Raw genomic sequence first — 15,788 nt, 5'->3', positions numbered from 1 at the left:
GCTGCACCTTATAATATCAATATCAATAGGTTAGTAATGCAACCAGTGTCTTTTCCATCATTTTTGGAATCAGGTGCTGGGTCCCTTTGGATTGGAAAAAATTGCAGCCTTTTTACTAAAATTGGGAAACAAGTGGTGTTATTGTTTCGCTTACAAATCCTTCAAAATTAAAAATACAATAAGTGTTTTCAATATTATATTTACTAAGGTTCAACTTATAGAGGTGGATGGGAGGTGATTTAAATATTGAGATCTAAAAAAAATACATTTTTAAACCTTCAATTGGGAATTTTAGGTCCCATTCAGGATTTTGTATATACTTTTCTCCAATGGGAAAGGGGCCCCTAATTTAAACGAAAAAAACAAAAACCATATGTTTCAAAGCTATTTTTAATCACAGTCTGGTGAAAATCAGATAAGTTAACCATTTATCTATTGATGCCTACAGTCTTCAGGTCCAGTCATACAATTAAGTTAAACTTGCTGAAATTTACTTTAATGTAGTCATACATTTGTGTAGAAGATCTTATTAAAACTGTTGGACTTTTGGGAACAGAAATGTTTTAGATGGACTGAATGACTCACAAAACATAAAGTCAGCTATCATTGACGGGGTAAGTGGGAATAAAATTTCATGCAAAAATAGGTGTTTAATCAATTAATTAAAGACATGAAACTTAAATAACATATCAAAATTTAATCTCTAAAATGATATATAGTTTTCAAGAAATTTCTTACATTTCTGATCAGAATTAAACTTTAAAAGCATGAAGAAGTTGTTTCGTCTTTATATTCCCTGAAACTGTCTCAAGCAAAACTGGAAGACTGGAAATACAATTCTGTCCTGTTCTTAAATAAACTTTTGGGAGATGATCAATTGGCTACAATTCCATCTAATTGAGTGTTTCCAAAAGCTGATGGTATTGCTGTAAATAGGGATTAACTTCAGTTTCCATGACAACAAACCCTTATTACTTTGCTATGGCAACACATATGAAACGACAGCAACAAATGGTAAACCATGGCAAATGAGAGAAAACTCATATTTGATAAGGTGGTTTTCTTATGGGACAGTATATTGAGAGGAATATTGAGATGTGAAAGAATTTAATTTGTTAAGTCATACAGTAACAATCAATAGAAATGTTTTTTTTCACTCAATAATTGGCCATAGTTGCATGAAAAAAGGATTTATGTCATATAGGTTGAAACAAAGAAAATAATTTTCACCTCCTATTTCAAGAAAGAAGCTGCACATGGAAAAAATAGAAAATGGAAACAGATAAAAATAAAAATAATTGCACTTATGTTCTAAAAAGGCTGCTGGAAAATATTTTTAAAACTTCCCACGCTACTTTTCCAACATTGAAAAAAACAATGTTTATTACTTTCAAATAAATTCCTCAGCAAAAATGCATTGATACATTTAAATAAATTTCATATGAAAAAGAAAATATAGCTGACAAAAAATACATGTAAACTGTCATGTAACATAAAATTCTATTTTGATAGAGATGTACAAATTGCAGAGAATTAACTAAACCTCTCCAAGTAGCCTATAGTGCAATGTATTGGAGTAAATGAATAAGAAATCAATGGTTGCATGTCTGCATTGAATACTTTAAGTTTGTAAATTTGCATACTGCCAGAAACGTGCTCGCCAAATATAATCCTGACAAATTGTCAATGAAAGACAAACATGGTGGTCTTGCAAATCAATACACTCAGTACATAATTATCATGTTCTACCATGGATGCCTGATTCCATGCAAGGATTAGAAATACATGTTCTGGGAAAATCTAAATGAGCAAGTTGGGTCATCATTTATTATTGGGCACTTAACACAAATTCCTGCATGGCCATCATGAGTTTTAAAACCCATTTATTTGAGCTAAATTGCACTAAATACCAAGGCTTGTTGCAGCACTCTCAGGTCTGTTCCCTTGGGTAGAACAATTACTTGATGTCTTAGGGAGCCCCAGAGAATGTCCCTGCATTTGGGGATTGAAATTGAGACCGCCAAGTCACAAGAAAAACTACATCACCATTACATCAAAGCAATCTTTAGTTGTTGCTTAATGGGAGGAGACATCATTGCAGCAATTGTTAGTCCTTTCTCAATAGGAGGAGATATAATTGCAGCAATTGTTAGTCCTTGATTAATGGGAGGAGACATCATTGCAGCAATTGTTAGTCCTTGCTTAATGGGATGAGACATCATTGCAGCAAGTGTTAGTCCTTTCTTAATAGGAGGAGATATAATTGCAGCAGTTAGTCCTTGATTAATGGGAGGAGACATCATTGCAGCAATTGTTAGTCCTTGATTAATGGGAGGAAACATCATTGCAGCAATTGTTAGTCCTTGCTTAATGGGAGGAGACATCATTGCAGTAATTGTTAGTCCTTTCTTAATAGGAGGAGATATAATTGCAGCAATTAGTCCTTGATTAATCGGAGGAGACATCATTGTAGCAATTGTTAGTCCTTGATTAAAGCGGGTATATACGATCTTGTGAAATATTTATTTATTAATATAAAATGTGTAAAAATTTATTATACATATATTTCAATATGAACTAAAATAAAAGTTAAGAAGAACATGTGTCGAAAAATGCTAAATAAGCCAGATATTTAATTCTGAAATCGAAAAAGGCTGTACAGCCGAATTCGCCAGCATGTATATCATGCATGTACGATGTGAATCTAAATTTAGTTTAACGGTTCATTTGAAATTCCTGCAGCGATATCGATTCATACGACACACAAACACTTACTAAAAAGACGAATGCATCGGTTATTGTAGGAAAATAATTACGAATTATCTTCGTCACAATCGGCTCAGGGCCCTAATTTGTATTTGCTGTATTTTATGAAATTCGTCTTAAATGTATCATTTTTCTTGCATATTGTGTGTTATTATAACATATTTGTATCAATATTTTACAATTCAGCACATATAAAAATCGTATATACCCGCTTTAATGGGAGGAGACATCATTGCAGCAATTGTTAGTCCTTTCTTAATAGGAGGAGATATAATTGCAGCAATTGTTAGTCATTGAATAATGGGAGGAGACATCATTGCAGCAATTGTTAGTCCTTTCTTAATAGGTGGAGATATAATTGCAGCAATTGTTAGTCCTTGCTTAACGGGAGGAGACATCAGAGCAATTGTTAGTCCTTGCTTAATGGGAGGAGACATCAGAGCAATTGTTAGTCTTTGCTTAACAGGAGGAGACATCGGAGCAATTGTTAGTCCTTGCTTAACGGGAGGAGACATCAGAGCAATTGTTAGTCCTTGCTTAACGGGAGGAGAGATCAGAGCAATTGTTAGTCCTTGCTTAATGGGAGGAGACATCATTGCAGCAATTGTTAGTCCTTGCTTAACGGGAGGAGACATCAGAGCAATTGTTAGTCCTTGCTTAACGGGAGGAGACATCAGAGCAATTGTTAGTCCTTGCTTAATGGGAGGAGAAATCATTGCAGCAATTGTTAGTACACAACAGTTCCATAACATCGCGATTGACGGGGTCCATAGATCGCGATATATCCGGAGCGCGATATAAATCCAGACATGTCTTACTTAGTTGTCAAGCAGTTGATGTGCAGTTAATGTGTCAAATTTCATTGGTGTTTTCATTTTATGTACGGCGCTGCTTTATCTTTGTATCGTAATAATTGCAAACCAATTTTACATGTACTTTTGTACAACAACAAGAGAATATTTATATGTATAAATCAGCGTAATATACGTATGAAGACGTATGAAGTGCACTTGTGCTAACGTTCGAATCAACTCTAACAGATGGTCCGTTTCAAGTAAGAAACAGGAAACAAACCATTATAATTTAAAGTTGTTTTTATTTTATATTTACAGACACAACGAGATTCATCACAAGAAGAATGCGCAGTTCTAACAAAATTTCGGCGGACATGACATTTGTTGAATTATTCAATAAAGAATATGTACATATATGGCGTTAACATAGTCAACATGCATACAAATACATTTACGTAAAACATACACATATATTTATTTACAAATTATATAACAAAAACATCAATTTCGGTCACAAAAAAAGTAGTCAGTCAATTCAGTAATTCGTGTACAGAGACAGAATGCACTTTATATACCAATAAACTGACATTATTATCGAGAATGATACACTAATAACTCAAGTGCTGCAAACAACTCAATCCATGTTAAAACAACACTGTCACTTACGGTCTGTTTTCACGCTTCACTGCGTGTCAAGTATAAGCCGCGAAATAACGGGTGATCAATTACTAGCCAGAATTACTATCGCAGTTTGCATATTATCAGATTATAACTTGTCAACGAATTTTTTTTTTAATGTGTTTTTGTGATCATTCTTGACGGATTTTTTGGGAGCCATAGCTGACTCGCGATATAATGGACAGCGCGATATAACAGATCGCGATGTAATGGAGTTGCAGTGTACATGATAAATGGGAGGAGACATCATTGCAGCAATTGTTAGTCCTTGCTTAATGGGAGGAGACATGAATACCATTGCCAGTGTTCAGAAAAACTCATTTAGCAAAATGACCGATACTTTTCAGGATGTTCTTAATGACCATCTAGAATTCCATTCTTGGCTGCTATAACATTCCTTCTGCTACACTGATTTTATTGTGCGATAATGGTATGTGGTCAGACAAATACCATTATCTGATCTATATCATATTTCATGCTCCTGTCTGATGTATATCATATTATGTGCACTAATTATTGGCTGGAAATTAGTCCTCAAGCCATATTTACATACTGATCACTGCCACTCTGAGATACTATAAGGAGTTCCACTTTATGAAAGTGACTTGCCTCTTCAACACCAAGTTATCACTAAAATATGTACATTGGCATAAGCTCTAAGGTTTTTACAGCAATAAACATTGTTGAAATGTGTCTTTTTAAATAACATAGTAAACTATTATATATTAAGCAATAATATAATATTTTAATACACAAGAGCAAATTACTGTTAAGCAATAAATATTGCATTAGCATTAGTGAAGGCAGTAATAAAATACAATTTTGGGGTCTTAAAACTGAGTGGGGGCATTATTTGTGGTGAGGGCTTTTGTCTGGATCATGATTTATGGTATTTTTTTTTTCCACTGACATGAATATGAGTAATAAATTTGGTCAGGAAAATGCTTCACTGAGTCATACAGATTAATCTGACTTATAAGATGAGCCTTGCTGAGCAAACAAAGGGCTTAATGTATGGCGCACCAAAGGGGTCGAAACTTTAACTTCTGCTGCAGCAGAAAAAAATGCTGTTCGAGCAGCAAATTACTGCTCGAGCAGCATATTCGCTGCTAGAGCAGTATCTAGATGCTGCTCGACCAGCAAAATTCCTGCCCGAGCAGCTTTTTTTCTGCTGCAGCAGAAAAATCTTGCTTGAACAGCATTTATTTTAAGAATTAGCCCTTGAAACCGTCAGCCAATAAAATTTGAGCTTACAAACGGACAACATAAGCTTCCTCTACGGAAACATAATAGACCTGATAATAACTTTAGAAAAACTGCAACAAACTCACAATCTGTGTTTAAATCAATTATTATTAAATTCTAATCCTTTTTCGTAGTTGTTCATAAAATAATTATTAAGCTTTAAAATCTATAAGTCATGTAGGAACATGCAAATTTGGTTTATCAATTGCTCCAACGTTTTATGATTTATGCCTATGTGTAATCTGATTCTGATTGGCTGATGCCATAATCTAAAAATAAATGCTGGTCGAGCAGGATTTTTCAGCTGCAGCAGAAAAAAAGCTGCTGGAGCAGCATTTAAATGCTGTTCGATCAGCATTTTTTTCTGCTGCAGCAAAAATTAAAGTTTCAACCCCTTTGGTGCGCCATATTAATGCATGTGCATTAAGAGTCATCCCAGATTAGCCTTCACAGCCTGCACAGGGATGCCACTCTCCGCCCTTACTGATTTGTAAATAACAAGAGACTTCATTTAAACAAACAAATACCATTGAAGTGGAAAATCTTGCCCTGATAACATGTAACCCTTGCGGACATGTATACCCAGAGCGAGGCTAACATACAATAGAGTTGCGTTCTGAGAAAACTGGGCTTAATGCATGTGCCTAGTGTCGTCCCAGATAAGCCTGTGCAGTCCGCACAGGCTAATCAGGGACGACACTTTCCGCCTTAATTGGACTTTTGCTAAGAAGAGACTTTCTTTAAACGAAAAATGTCAAAAAAGCAGAAAGCAGCAGACTGCACAGGCTAATCTGGGACAACACTTAACGCACATGCATTATGCCCAGTTTTCTCAGAACACGACTCAATACAAGAGGAGCTCAGCAGAGCCACTGTGAACTTCAAGAATTTATAACCAGCCCTAAATGGATGAAGGCATCAGGAAGATGGTCAATCTGCCCTTTGAAAGTCCAAATCAATGGGCATCATTCTGGTCACTTCCAACAGGAATTAGTTTCTGGAGACTCCCCTGGGCCAGCTTTGGGTATTAAGTCTCATCCAATGGCAAGTCAATTGGAATGATGCCATGACATTGGTGGATCTTTAATGATTACTTGCTAGCATGGTTAGCTGGAACTGACATAAAGGAAATTTTTGCAACAAAGGGTAGACTAATTTTAGTCATCGAAACAAACCGCTGAAACGATTTGTCCCTTAAACAAGACGGCCTGAAAGGCCCAAAGTCGCTCACCTGAGATTCAAAGGAACTGACCTGTTCTGTGCAGCCCAAGATGTCATTAGAACAAAATGTTCTTACCAACTTTCATGACTAGTGAACACCCTGGCAGCTTCGTTTTTCAACAGACCAGAACCATTTTCATACACATCCAAGATATCATTTAAACAAATATACTGACAAAGTTTCATGACGATTCCATATATAAGGAAAAATGCCCCGCCCACTGGTGGCCATGTTTTTCAAGCAACTGGAACCATTTTCGAACTTGTCCAAAATATCATTGGGACAAAACTTCTGACAAAGTTTCATGATGATTGTACAATAAATATGGCTTCTAGAGTGTTAACAAGGTAAAACTATAGCTATATAAGGAAAAATGCCATACCCCCTTGGCGGCCATTTTTTTCCACCAACCGGAACCATTTTCGAACTCGTCCAAGATATCATTGGGGCAAATCATCTGACCAAGTTTCATGATGATCGGACAATAAATGTCGCCTCTAGAGTGTTAAGCTGGGTTCCCACTGCCGATCAGATCTGAACTCGATCAAGCCCGACCAAGCGGTCAGGTACTGGTCTGGACAATAAATGTGGCCTCTAGAGTGTTAACAAGATTTTACTATAGCCATATATAGCCATATAAGGAAAAAAGCCCCGCCCCTTGGAAACCATGTTTTTCAAGCAAACGTAACCATTTTCGAACTCATCCAAGATATCATTGAGACCAATCTTCTGACCAAATTTCATGAAGATTGGAAATTAATGTGGCTTCTAGAGTGTTCACAAGGTTTTATTATAGCCATATATAGCCATATAAGGAAAAATGCACCGCCCCTTGGCAGCCATGTTTTTCAAGCAAACGTAACCATCAATGAAACCAATGTTTCGATCAAGTTTCATGCTGATTGGGCAAAAATTGTTACTTCTAGAGTGTTCACAAGGTTTCTCTATAGCTATATAAGGAATACTGCCCCGCCCCCTGGCGGCCATGTTTTTCAACGGACTGGAACCATTTTTGAACTCAACCAACATATCATTTAGACAAACATTTTGACAAAGTTACATGAAGATTGGGCATCAAATGTGACTTCTACAGTGCTCACAAGTTTGTTTGTTTTTTTACCTAGTGACCTAGTTTTTGACCCAGCATGACCCAGTTTCGATCTCAGTTGAGGTATCAATGGGACAAATGTTCTAACCAAATTTTATGAAGATCAGACAATAAATGTGGCCTCTAGAGTGTTCACAAGGCAAAATGTTGAAGACGGACAACACACGATGGACGACGGACAAAAGGCGATCACAAAAGTTCACCATGAGCACGTTGTGCTCAGGTGAGCTAAAAAGACGTACATTTAAATTAGATGATTGCATCGCAGTGAAATAAAAGCCAACTGCTTTTGTATTTCATGACCTAATCAAGTTCAAAGATACTATTGCACTGTATTCTTTGTTACCACGAGGCTAAAAAACCTGCCAAAATTATTATTGTTTGTGACTCTAAAATTGGACATAATGGGTTTTCGTCCATAATTAATGCATACATTTTCAAACAATCAGATAATTGACATATTGTAAAATGTATTAAATATTGCCTTAACATGTACACTGAATTGCTTTGCATGGAAGTTTTAAACCATTGGCAATACAGATGAAATTTATTTCTGATCTTAACTGAGAATAATTTTCATATGTTCATCTTTGTTTGTATATACCCCAAAACTGTGCATTTTCAGGACGGACAAAGACAAAGAGCACAAGAGAAATCTTTCACTTTATTTCTTTTTTTTTAAACAAAAAAAACAGTAAAGGAGAACTAAAATGGCCTAGCTTGTTTTTGTTTTGCGTTCATGACATAATAACATTATTTAAGCATTAACCAAATTCTCAGCACATACTACTGGAGTGCAGAAGAATGCAAACAAGGCTGTGTTTTAGATTAAGCTTCATTGAGTATTTGGAATAGTGGGAAAAAAACTGACGTAACTAAATGGAACCAGTAGGCTGTACATAGTACCCAGGAATTTGGTAAACAAGTCGGAATGTGTGCTGGCGAAACACTCAAGATTTGACAGGTTAATTGGGCGCCAATTATCGAATCCAAAAACAAAAAGTTTTTATAACAGCAGTAAGTTCTGAAAAGTAGCAATTTACATCTTGTTGATAAACTGGTCAAAGCTTTATGTGCCTTGAACTTCATACAATTTTTATAGCAACCTCATAAAATGTAAGATCCATTTGTAAAACAGAAGTTTGGGGAATGGAAATAAGTTTGTTAAAAAGTTTATGAGGTCGTTCCACACCTGAGGTTGCATTATGCAAGGACCCGGAGTGTGTCCCGAAGCACTGCTAATTACATGTAGCTTACAAGACTCCAAAAATGTTTGGGTGAATTTTTAATCATAGCTGCTTTTCCCAGCTTTTCTTTTGTTACACAGTAACCATCCAGTTTAATAAACTTGAATATTTGTGTCTTCAATTTTTATGCGGCACCATGCACACACTGAATTTCATTTCAAAAGCATGACACATTAAAATATTAATCACTAACAGCAACCCATAAATAAGCTCATGTATATCAATGAATCATAACATTCTCTAGTTAACCATCACCTGTCTTGAATGTTTATTGAATAAATTACTCAGACACTTTTTTTAAGTTTGTGTTGTATAAGTAACACCCATGCTGAGATCTGCCAAAAAAACATTAAGCATTACACTTCCTGTTATTTTTTCATTCGGTTTTCACATCTGTTTTCAATCTTAATTCACATATCTTTTATAATTGACAGATACAGTTTATCTAATCCACACCATAATTACTCTCAGATATTGGACTACAAGTCAGGACAAAAAATGACAGCTCAGTGCAAGAAGGTTACAAATCACCAATTCCCCCCCTCCCCCCAGCATTTCATTCTATTCATAGTTTGTTTTTTCCACCTTATAACAAAGGCCTATCAAAGGCCTCTTCTCAATGAAAAATTCTCTTAAAATTGTGCAGTTTACTCCTATATCAAAACTAATGCATCTGTTTTTTCATTTCCCAAATCATGGCTATTTAAACGCCCTAATGCTTCTTAAAATCAATAGGCTACAGCAGCCTCTTCCCAGTGAGAGAAAAACCTTAAATTCTATTACCTGGGCATAGAAAGCATGTGTTTTTTGGCAATATTCAGAGCTCCAGATAAGGGTCGTATTTTCGTAATTACGAATTATTTTCAAGTCTGTTACGTATTTATTTTAAAATCTTGTCGTACCATTAAGAATTACAAAATCAAGTTACGAACATTATTTTTACATCGGTTCAATTAGATTTTTATTGAGTTCTTTTCGCGTATTAAAGATCTTTTTGGTGCTTATATAAAATGGGTATCGGGTTTGTTTAACAAAGCGCATTTTTTCCAATAAAAGCGGCGTGTACAGTCTATCTGTCAAAAAACAATGGCGGCGCCCAGAGAGCGTCCTAAACAACTGCAAAGCGTGCAAAAACACGCTTTTAACATATTGTACGCAAAGTTAGACGAAGTTGAATGTTTAGAAAGACATTATAGAAAAGATCTTATATGATGTTGTATGTTCAGTTGCCGAAACAGTCCAAAAAGCTAAAAAAACGCGACACGTCGGGTCCGAATTTAAACAAAAAAACATTGAACGAGTGGAAGGGAGAATTCCCGTGGCCAACATTGAAAAGATTGAAGGGGAGACCCGTTTTAATTGTGAAATATGTAAAAATTCATCGAAGGCATGCAATCTAAGCACAGTTTGGGCATATGAAGGTATTTGAAAAATAAAATTGTATAATACTGAATAGACACTGTTGAACTCGTTTAAATTAAGTTGCTTGTATGTTTATTTTGATTTTTTGCATGAAAATAACCATAATTATTTATTTTTAGGTCATTTAGAAAAGTTAGAATTATTTTCCAAACCTAGTAGTAACGTTAAAAATAAAATTTCAGAGTTAAGACTTCTTTTTGAAAATCTGGAAGTAACGTTAAAAATTTCACAAAACCTTATCTGGAGCTCTGAATATTATTCCCCGACCAAAACATTTTTGCCCTCTAATTTAAAAAATTACTATACAATTGGGCAAGTAGTGAGGCAAGTTAAGAATCTTCAACATTTCATGTACGTGTATGCAAAATCACAAAATAAAAGAGAATTTTTAGGCCATCATTCGGCTCCATTTCCCCAGCAACAAGCAGTGCATATTTACCCCACCAGTCAATATATTCTGGATGATCATTCCTTACTCGAAGAGTGAGATTATATGCCATCGTATAGATTCCATGATGCTACAAACACAACATCCACATGATTATTTATCAGTCTTGGCCGTAACTCGCTCGACCGTCGACCGGGTCGAGTGATTTTTGCGTCGGTCGAGTGAAAATTCTAAGCCGGTAGCCCGATGGGTCGAGTGCTTTTTTCGTGTCCGAACTTAGTAACGAGTCCGAAATAGCTTCATATAGACGCTTATTCAAGACTGCATTGGTTATTTCCCTTGAGCACTTATTGATTAGACGCTTCTTGAACAGTGTTGTAAGTCGATCTCGCGAGACGCTATAACAATTATTATTACTAGGTGGAGAACTTGCGGTGATACATTTATTTTAATGTATTTTCTGTGTTATTTTGAGGGCACATCGCACAAACATCAACCGCAAAATGAGAATGAAGATAGCAACACAAAATATGAACAACAAAACGAAAATTCCAAATGTCATGGAAAAATAATCAGTCTTGGCTTCGTTTTGATGTCTCCAAGTATTGAGAAATTAGATTATGCGCCTGCATTGCTGACTTGCTGGTATGTGCATGTCATACATAATGTAAAAAAATATGCAACAAAGGCTGTTTGTAAAACATGCATGCCCCCATATGGGCTCTCCGTTGTAGTGACAGCCATTGTGTGAATATGTTTTTTGTCACTGTGACCTTGACCTTTGACCTAGTGACCTGAAAATCAATAGTGGTCATCTGCCAGTCATGATCAATGTACCTATGAAGTTTCATGATCCTAGCCATAAGCGTTCTTGAGTTATCATCCGGAAACCATTTTACTATTTCGGGTCACCGTGACCTTGACCTTTGACCTAGTGACCTGAAAATCAATAGGGGTCATCTGCGAGTCATGATCAATCTACCTATCAAGTTTCATGATCCTAGGAATAAGCGTTCTTCAGTTATCATCCGGAAACCATTTTACTATTTCGGGTCATCGTGAACTTGACCTTTGACCTAGTGACCTCAAAATCGATAGGGGTCATCTGCGAGTCATGATCAATGTACCTATGAAGTTTCATGATCCTAGGCCTAAGCGTTCTTGAGTAATCATTCGGAAACCATTTTACTTTTTCGGGTCACCATGACCTTGACCTTTGACCAAGTGACCTCAAAATCAATAGGGGTCATCTGCACGTCATGATCAATGTACCTATGAAGTTTCATTGTAGCCATTAGCGTTCTTGAGTTATCATCCGGAAACCATTTTACTATTTCAGGTCACCGTGACCTTGACCTTTGATATAGTGACCTTAAAATCAATAGGGGTCAACTGTGAGTCATGATCAATCTTGGTAACCTATCAAGTTTCATGATCCTAGGCATAAGCGTTCTTGAGTTATCATCCGGAAACCATTTTACTATTTCGGGTCACCGTGACCTTGACCTTTGACCTAGTGACCTGAAAATCAATAGGGGTCAACTGCGAGTCATGATCAATGTACCTATGAAGTTTCATGATCCTAGGCATAAGCGTTCTTGAGTTATCATCCGGAAACCATTTTACTATTTTGGGTCACTGTGACCTTGACCTCTGACCTAGTGACCTGAAAATCAATAGGGGTCATCTGCCAGTCATGATCAATCTACCTATTAAGTTTCATGATCCTAGGCCTAAGCGTTCTTGAGTTATCATCCAAAAACCATTTTACTATTTCGGGTCACTGTGACCTTGACCTTTGACCTAGTGACCTCAAAATCAATAGGGGTCATCTGTGAGTCATGATCAATCTACCTATCAAGTTTCATGATCCTAGGCCTAAGCGTTCTTGAGTTATCATCCGGAAACCATTTTACTATTTCGGGTCACCGTGACCTTGACCTTTGACCTGGTGACCTCAAAATCAATAGGGGTCATCTGCGAATCATGATCAATGTTCCTTTCAAGTTTCATGATCCTAGGCCCAAGCGTTCTTGAGTTATCATCCGGAAACCACCTGGTGGACGGACCGACAGACCGACCGACATGTGCAAAGCAATCTCTTCGAAGGGGGGCATCATTAAATATCATGCACTAACTTACAAGTATAGTTTTTTACAGATAAAGTTTATCTGTCGAGGAACAAATCCTGACAGTAAATTCAAAGGTGTATTATACTGCATTTTAGATGCTGGTACAATCGGCAAATCGGTGACAAACCATATGTGGCTTAGGCAATATAACTACTGCTACAAATGTGGTTTTAGATTTAAAATACTCAGTTTGGGCAGGAAAGTTGCCTCCTTGTGCTACGTCTTATGCACAGGTATTATTGCTAGTTTGACATTTTATTTACTTTATTCAGATATGTGTTTGGAAAATTTATATCATGTTATACAATTGTTTATTTTCAGGCCACCTTAAGGAGCATACATGATATGTCAGACCTGGATGTCGGAGATTCAGACAATGACCATGATGGAATGGAGATGTCAGGAGACCTCTTGTTAATTTTTTTGTAAGATATTAACTGTGAATAAAAACAGAATCAAGTGTTTATTTGTTTAATCTATATTGTTCTCATCAATACAAACATAGTTACAAATGTAACAGAATTATAACTTTTAATTCGGCTAGTTAAAATTGATTTGGGCTAGTGAAATTTCAAAGCTGGTAGCCCAACCGGGCTAGTGCCTAAAATACATTAATGCCAAGACTGATTTATTTGAGCCTCCCTCTGTTAATTTATGTGCGTAAAGGGTTATCCTAGTTTAGCCTGTGCAATCTGTACAGTCTAATCTGGAACAGCATGTTTGCCGCTTAAACTGGATTTTCCCTTTAAAAGACAATTACAATTAAAGCGATAAGTATCATACCTGAGCAGCCTGTGTGCATTGCACTGTCGTAACAATTTAAGCACATACATGTACATCAAACCCAGTTTTCCAGAGAGAGAGACTCATTTAGACAATGCCATTACCTGCAGCTGATAAGCCTACATGTAAGTGGAAGCAACTGTTCTTGATTAGGCTGTAATTGTGTCTAATTGCAAGATTACCTCATGAGTACCCATTAATTACATGTAGTCTTCCATTATACCGGCACAACATGATAAGGCTGTTTCTGGTACTTGTGTAAATGTACAATATTGAAACTGCTTTCATTTTGCCTTGTACTGCAGGCAGATGATGTGCCAATTATCCAGTGCATGCACAACAAAAAATGTAAAAATAAAATAAAAAATAACTTGAACTTATTATTTATAATCATTATGAAAACTAAGTTAACTTAAAGGCAAGTTTACAATTATTTTTCATAACAATAAGCTCAAAATAGAAAAATGGTTTGTGTCTGGTAACATTCCTACAATTTAATTTTTTGTCAAATTTTAGAAAATATTTCAATTTTCAGTAGTAAAAACAAAATGTGTATATGTGTTTGCCCTCATTGTCCTTATGTCCTTGTTGGGTATCTTTAATGTGAAATCTAATCAAACCACCCAGAAGATCCTCTAAATTGTCATCAATTTTATGCAAATTGTGAATATCCAATATATACCCTGATTCTACTGTGGATCCCTTTTTTTCACATATTTAAATTCTTGATAGATATTTTTACTGACTGTAAATAAATCTAGTTTTTCCAGATTTTCCTAGCCAACGTTTAACATCAAAACCTCACTTGTGCAGTGTAACAAAAAATAACCAGACCTTCCCTCCCAAAATCATCAGCTTTACATCACATGTGCCATCCTTGACAATATCATCTTACTACACAATGTAGGTTCAATTTTAAGATTGAAATACCACCCTGTCAATAAAATTCTTCCTGACAAATGTAGCCCAATTACGATAAGTCCATGTTGCGATGTAAACAATAACAAAACCTGACGTGGCAAAAGATCGCCTGCCCATCAGACATTTCCAAAGAGAGCCACATACATGCCTTACTGACGCTCGATTGGTCATTGTCGGCTCGGGTACTACTTAAATGGACTACCCCGGGTACTCTTAACTTTACTTGAATGTACCCTGCAGTGCTCCAGCTAGGCCTAAATCGAAGGGCGCCGCGCCCTGCCCTCCCGAACCTCCGCCCTGCCCCCCGAACCTCCGCCCTGCCCCCCCCCCCCCCCCCCTCCAAAAAAAAAAAAAAAAAAAAAAAAATGTTTTTTTTTTTTTTTTACATATGATAATTCATAAATCTCTTGTTACATTGTAATTAGTTTAATCCTCATTGTAGACATTATATTTGAATGGTTTAATAATAATGGGAATAATACAATTATTTATAACATATAAATTAACATGCAATAGAAAGCATTCCAGAAACACCCGCGCTCGAACGTGCCCTTTTCACAAAATACTGCGTGTCGAAAGTGCCCTTTTCACAAAATACTGCGCGTCGAAAGTGCCCTTTTGACAAAAAAGCCACCCTGCCCTTTTCAAATTCTAGCTGGAGCACTGTACCCTGGATATGAATAATATACTGAAACGTAGCTGGAAATTCTAATGCTAAATTGGTTGTATCGGCTTTTTTTTCCAAATTATAATGGTCATAATTATTTCAGTACTTTGTAAAATGACCTCTATATGATCGAAACTCACAGAGCTACAGATAAGGTGCGTATTTGCGTAAATACCCAATGTAAAATTGCCGATTACGCATAGAAAAATAAAACTCTGCGTACCGAAACCCAATTGAAATTGCTGATTAAGCATATCGCATTTTCCTCTGCGTAACAAGTAAATCTGTACCCGGACTCTTTCCGTTTTGTCCAAGCACTTTCAGTATAACCTTCAGCACAATAATATGTACGGAAGAAAGCGTCTATGTAACTAAGTGTTATTGTTGTGAAAATGTCGAAACCGCGAGGCTGTAA

The 15,788-nt window shown here is 36.3% G+C and overlaps 2 protein-coding genes across 11 annotated transcripts in view; one reads left to right on the top strand and one right to left on the bottom strand.

Moving 5' to 3' along the window:
• Positions 1-15,788, top strand: part of LOC127842801 (ubiquitin carboxyl-terminal hydrolase 15-like) — a 240,426-nt gene that overhangs the window by 138,918 nt on the left and 85,720 nt on the right. The window lies entirely within an intron of this gene.
• LOC127842799 (uncharacterized) overlaps positions 1-15,788 on the bottom strand; it is a 290,851-nt gene that overhangs the window by 247,686 nt on the left and 27,377 nt on the right. The gene's annotated exons all lie outside the window — the stretch shown is intronic.

This window comes from Dreissena polymorpha, chromosome 8, assembly GCF_020536995.1.
Source record: "Dreissena polymorpha isolate Duluth1 chromosome 8, UMN_Dpol_1.0, whole genome shotgun sequence".
Lineage (NCBI taxonomy): Eukaryota > Metazoa > Mollusca > Bivalvia > Myida > Dreissenidae > Dreissena > Dreissena polymorpha.
This window is presented reverse-complemented; position numbering and strand designations above follow the sequence as displayed.